Raw genomic sequence first — 6,636 nt, 5'->3', positions numbered from 1 at the left:
CTTCCCGTATCATGGGCTTAATGTCTTCTTGTCGTGTGAGTATTTTATATTGGTTGCCACTAAAAATTAAAACTATGTCCTAACAGGCCATGAAACCCCATCAGTATCAACCGGCCGCCGTGTCATTCCCAGTCCACAGACGTCACTGGAAGCGGATGTGGAGGGAAATGGCCGGACGCTGTGGGCGACAGGTTCTAGGCGCTTTAGTCCGGAACCGCGCTGCTGATGCGGTCGCAGGCTCGAATCCAGCCTCGGGTATGAATGTGTGCAATGTCCATAGGTTAGTTAGGTTTAAGTAGTTCTAAATCTAGGGGACGGATGACCTCAGATGTTACGTCCCATAGTGCTCAGAGCCATTTGAACCGTTTTTTGGAGGGGCAGGTCTCCCGGCCGTATGTCAGTTTATAAGACCGATATCGGTTTCACAGAGCATGATTATTTGGATAGTTGTCCGGTTTATTTACCCTAATGTCCATTGTATGTTCCTAAGTTGTACACTAGAGGATATGATTTTGTATCGTGAAACCGGTCATGCGGCAACGGCCATGCCGCAGTGGTTACACCTGTTCCCGTGAGATAAGTGAAGTTAAGCGCTGTCGGGCGTGGTCAGCACTTGGATGGGTGACCATCCAGGCCACCATGCGCTGTTGCCATTTTTCGGGTGCACTCAGTCTCATGGTGCCAATTGAGGAGCTACTCGACCGAATATAAGCGGTTTCGGTCATGAATACCATCTTACGACCGGGAGAGAGGTGTGTTGACCACACGCTCCTCCTACCCGCATCCTCCACCGAGGATGACACGGCGGTCGGATGGTCCCGGTAGGCCACTCGTGGCCTGAAGACTGAGACAAACAGGTCATGCTCCAGCAAATAAGAAAAAAAAGTTCACATAGAGTTGAAAGCGTTTTATTTCTGAAACGAATCATCATCGTCACAAGTTGTTGAGCGTTTTCATCAGTGACGGTGGTCAGCTTGTCTTAGAGCCTGCCGAAGAGACAGACTGGAAATCCTTTTGATTTGATACACCTACTCGCATGCAGGGTCTCTCGCTCTCCATTTTTTATAATTACTTTCTTGAGATTTTGTCCAACTCTTCCCACAGTGTGGACAAAGAACTGCAGAATGTTTTGGTTGGCACGATAGGAAAGGCGCTTGGAGATAGTGTATTGCACAATAATGAAGACATTTGTTCTTCAGTGGGTCCATTTTATGCATAACACCCTACACCAAGACTGCGCCGTCACCTGACGTCACGCTTCTGCGGAAATCTGAAGGGTGGCGGGAACAGAGCTGTGACCGAGCCAGCGAAGCAGCGTGTGGGCGCTGTTAGCGGGTGCGAAGCTAAGCCTACACCACCACCGTCCGGAGCCAATGTGGGAGACCGCTGCACATTAAGAACACAACGCTGAGTACCACAGAGAGGAGAACGTTGAGCACCAGAAGGCAGAACGCAACGGTCAAACAGGAAGCACATTTGGGTAGGCATTGGCTGGTGGATAACTGGGAAAAAAGGCGTGGTGTTCGATAGAAGCGAGCTCGGCGCGTCCAGATTGATTTCATTAGACGAGTGTGTCGTGGGCACTTATTGAACAGTGGGAAATGCGGTTAGACTTAAGTTGTGGGCATGTACTTGTTTTGCATGCTGCTCTCTTAAGGCTGCAGTACGTATTATAACCGTGCATGTGGCATGAACAGTGTTGTATTTACAGGAAGTAGAAGGCAGAAATGTGTTGTAGATGAATTCACTTGCTCTGTGTGCGTTTGGCTCTGAGCACTATGGGGTCATCAGTCCCCTAGAACTTAGAACTACTTAAGCCCAACTAACCTAAGGACATCACAAACATCCATGCCCGAGGCAGGATTCGAACCTGCGAGCGTAACGGTCGCGCGGTTCCGGACTGAGCTCCTAGAACCGCTAGACCACCGCGCCCGGCGTTACTGTTGTTCCTTGCAATCAGTGTAAGATAAACTACTCGCTATTGTCTCCTGCAGTTGGCTTCTGTTGATGAAGTATTGTCTTGTCAACAGATTGTTGTTGTTGTTGATTTAAGGAAATATTGTAAATCGACATTTTATGTGGATTCTAAATAAATGGTCAAATGCATATGTTCACTTGTAGCAGAACCCAGTCTCAGCACTCCCACTTCCATCATTACAGACACCAAAGCTCAAATGCATCGATGCGCTGCTTGTCTCTGGGGTTAAGGTTCTATTTATTGTAGGTCGGACCTGAAGTCCTGGAAGAGGTGTGCGACTATAATAACAATAACTATGAAAGCGAATTTTAAAATGCTAGCAAGTCGCTTAGGTAATACAGATCCAGAGGGTATCGAATCCTTTATTGTGTTTACGATGTGGTTGGGGCGTAGCCCATCATCAGATGACCTGAAATGAAATCAAATGTATACTGTTTGTTTTTATTTCAATCTGTACTTGGCACTGCTCCCTTGGGTATTTTATACAGTATTTTAAGTTACTACCGACGGCTCCACGCCAACGGCCTTGCCGCAGTGGTAATACCGGTTCCCGTAACATCACCGAAGTTAATCGCTGTCGGCCTGGGCTAACACTTGCATGAGTGACTATCGGTCTGCCGAGCGCTGTTGATAAGAGGGGTACACTCAGCCCTTGTGAGGCGAACTGGGGAGCTCCTTGATTGAGAAGTAGCGGCTCCGGTTGAGACGGTGCCCGGCCAGTACCGTTGTGCCTTCGTGGCCTGTTTGGGAGGAGTTTATTAGTTTTCTTACTAACTGCTCCCAACATGGAGGCAAATTTTATTAATTTTTCTAGCTGCAGTTTCATTCCGGGACACGTCAACATCGTTGCACGGAAGAAACAAAGATTTCTGTTTGCTTGAAGTCGCAACACGATATCATTATCTTAGTTGTTAATGCTCATTGGTCAGTTAATTTCATCGTACTTATCTTAATATTTTAAAACTGTACGAGGGTCACTCCAAAAGAAATGCACACTTTTTTTTTAAATCAATCTTTTATTCTATATGTTTTAAAGTCTTACAGTGTGTAAATACATCCTTTAGGAACAATATTTTTATTTCTCCACATAATTTCCATCCCTCTCAACTGCCTTACGCCATCTTGGAACCAGCGCCTGTATACCCGCACGGTAAAATTCTGGACTAACCTGTTCGAGCCACTGCTTGGCAGATTGCACAAGGGAGTCATCATCTTCAAACCTTGTTCCACGAAGAGAGTGTTTCAGTTTCCAAAAGAGATGATAGACACATGGAGCCAGGTCAGGACTGTAAGGCGAGTGTTTCAGTGCTGTCCATCCGAGTTTTGTGAACGCTTCCATGGTTTTTTGACTGAAGTGTGGCCGTGCGTTGTCGTGCAACAGCAAAACATCAGTCGAGCTTGAAGTTTCTTCAATTTTGTCACATATGCGTAAGAATTTATGCTGCTTCCACTTGGAATGATGTCCACAAGCAAGAGTCCTTCGGAATCGATAAACACTGTAGCCAAAACGTTTCCAGCAGAAGGTGTGGTTTTCAATTTTTATTCTTGGGTGAATTTGCATGATGCCACTCCATTGACTGCCTCTTCGTCTCTGGTGGAAAATGATGGAGGCATGTTTCATCACCTGTCACAATTCTTCCAAGAAATTCGTCTCCACCATTCTCGTACTGTTCTAAAAGTTCGCTGCATACCGTTTTTCTTGTTTCTTTGTGAGCCACTGTCAACGTCCTGGGAACACACCTCGCACAATCCTTTTTTAACGCCAGCACTTTCAGTATTCTGCAAACATTTCCTTTCCCTATCCCAACGTAGCGTGAGACTGTGATGCGTCTGTCAGCAGTCACCAAGTCGTTAACTCTCTGCACATTGTCTGGAGTGTGTGCTGTACGAGGCCTGCGGCTGCGAAGACAGTGGTCAATATTACAGTACCCGCTTTAGCCACGTAACCGGCTTGCCTACCGACTAACTGTACTGCAATCGACTGAAGCAACTCCGTACACCTTTTTCAACCTCTTGTGGATGTTTCCCACTGTCTCGTTTTAACCGCACAGGAATTCTATGACAGCACGCTACTTCCGACGAACGTCAAGTGTTGCAGCCATCTTGAAGATGTGCTGTGATGGCGCCACTCACGGGAACAGGTTGAACTAAGTTTGAAAATAAGCGGGAAGGATTTATCTGCACACTGTAAACCTTTAGCACATGCAGAATGAAAACTGTATTTTTACAAAAAATAGTGTGCATTTCTTTTGGAGTGACCCTCGTATTCCATATATTCGGCACTGCAGCTGATATCCATCTGATGATCGCTTTTTTCTTTCTTGTGTCACGGCCTAACATTAACACTAGTTCAAGACTATTTAAATGTATACCGTTATGATGCTGCATATGCAATTCTGTATGAAGCTTTTAGACGTATGTTTAATATTTTACTCATCTATTGATAGGTACGATTCTGGTGCAATAACAAAAAATGTAAATTTCATATTGTGTTCCCTACACACCACTTGTCATTTCCGTTTATCGATGGCTTCGTGTGCGTGACTTTCACCCTACATGGATGTCCTCGGCAACTTCAATTATTTAAATCAGTGGTATATGCTTCGTACGTCAATTACCTCATATAAAACGTTCTATAGACGTTCCGTTTTTAGCTTCATGGTTATAACTAGTCGTTTTTCAGAGGAGAGTAGCTTCGGATTAGTACCACTGAAAACTGTGAACACATTCACTCACAGAGAGGTTTTTGACAAATAACCCCTGTTTTCCATTCTAGTTTCTCTTTCCACCTGTGACTGATAAAATAAATTTTGTCTATCCCTTACACCACCAAGAGACACTCACATATGCAGCTCTATTTTTGAATCAAGTTTCACATGAAGTGGCTATGTAAAGTACTGTATAAGAGATTTCAGTTTGTTCCTGTTGGTGATACACCTAACAATAAATATACTGAATATCCAAATGAGTGTATTATTAATGGACATGGCACTGGACCATCCACTGGCCACCATAGACGTCGAAATAATCGCAAAATGGTTATTTATGAAATGCGAAATCTTTTTTCAATGATTTTTGCACCTGGAGTGTAACTGAGGCAGGATTTCGCTGGCGGACTAGACAGTTTCTGGCTCTTTTTTGGGTCGGAGAACTTGAACTATGGCTTTTACGGGCAACGCTCTACAAATCCTATTCCCATCTACGTCTATATGAACGAGAGGGTGCTGAAAAGTACTGCCTTTGTATTTTTTACGTGAAAACTCTCAAGGCTTTTTAAAGAGAAAAATTATTGAGGTTCTACAGCAGTATTCTTCACGTTTAAACGTTGGCAGCACTCTGCAGCTAGAGGCCTCCGAATTGTAGCGTGCAGCCTGTCAGCGTGTAACGTAACAATGTCGCAGCGCGAGAAAAAACGTGCTGTAATTCAGTTTCTAATCGTCCACACATGGAAAACCCTCTCTTTCAGCTTAACAGTGCCAGACTACACATGAGCGCTGTGGCCTTCGCAACAATCCGACACCTTCGGTCTATTGGCCTCGATCAGCCTCCATAGAGTCCCGTCTTGTGCCCACCCGACTTGCATCTGTTCCCAAAACTTAAAGAACCCCTTCGAGGACCTCATTTTGAGAGTGACGAAGCGGTGCAATGAGAGGTGAGGTTATGGCTCCGGCAACAAAAGTGACACACTCAACAGTGACAGTAGAAACAAACTGGTCTGTCGTTGGGAGACATGTGTTGGTCGTCGAGATAACTACGTTGAGAAATAAATATGTAGGTGCGAAGACTAAGGATGTACAATGTTGATAACGTTTGTTTTATTTAAATAGCTTGGAGAGTTTTCACATAAAAAATTCGGTGGTTTTACTATTCAGCACTACCTCGTACAGATGTGGTGAAGCGTCGAAAGCTATCGTGTTGTGTGTGTGATAGTGGCTACGTAACGTACTGATATCATTTTATCCCCTTCCTACTGCAGTCCAAGAGGCAACGGCCTTGCCGCAGTGGATACACCGGTTCCCGTAAGATCACCGAAGCTAAGCGCTGTCGGGCGTGGCCAGCACTTGGATGGGTGTCCATCGGGGCCGCCATGCGCTGTTGTCATTTTTCGGGGTGCACTCTGCCTCGTGATGCCAATTGAGGAGCTACTCGACCGAATAGTAGCGGCTCCGGTCAAAGAAAACCGTCATAACGACTGGGAGAGCGGTGTGCTGACCACACTCCCCTCCTATCCGCATCCTCAACTGAGGATGATACGGCGGTCGAATGGTCCCAGTGGGCCACATGTGGCCTGATGACGGGGTGCTACTGCAGTCCAAGAACAACTGAAGGTACGAATCAGTCAAAAGTCGAATTGTCTTAATAATACTGCCATTTACGTTATGCTAAAAATATATCTGAAGAAGTAACTTTTTTTCAACCAAGCCAGAATATGACGTACAACGCCTGACATTACGAACTTTTCACCACTGGTATGAAGGTGTAGCGCTAACTTTCTTATTGTCCCAGACTGACTAAAAAATCTAACATTCAATGGTATGTGGGATATGGAAGTACACTTTCCAATGGACTTTCCAATAAATATGCCAGCAATCTCAATCTTCGTAAGCTGTTGCCGTTCCATCTTTTATTGCTCCCTCCTTATAATCCTAGATCTTTGG

The 6,636-nt window shown here is 45.1% G+C and overlaps 1 pseudogene; it reads left to right on the top strand.

Annotated features, from left to right (window-relative positions):
* Window positions 1-5,961: 5,961 nt before the first annotated feature.
* LOC126268250 (5S ribosomal RNA) lies at window positions 5,962-6,079 on the top strand (annotated as a pseudogene).
* The last annotated feature ends 557 nt before the right edge of the window (window positions 6,080-6,636 follow it).

Source organism: Schistocerca gregaria, chromosome 4 (genome assembly GCF_023897955.1).
Source record: "Schistocerca gregaria isolate iqSchGreg1 chromosome 4, iqSchGreg1.2, whole genome shotgun sequence".
Classification (NCBI taxonomy): Eukaryota; Metazoa; Arthropoda; class Insecta; order Orthoptera; family Acrididae; genus Schistocerca; species Schistocerca gregaria.
Note: the sequence above shows the minus strand (reverse complement) of the source record. Positions and strands in the feature narration are given on the sequence as shown.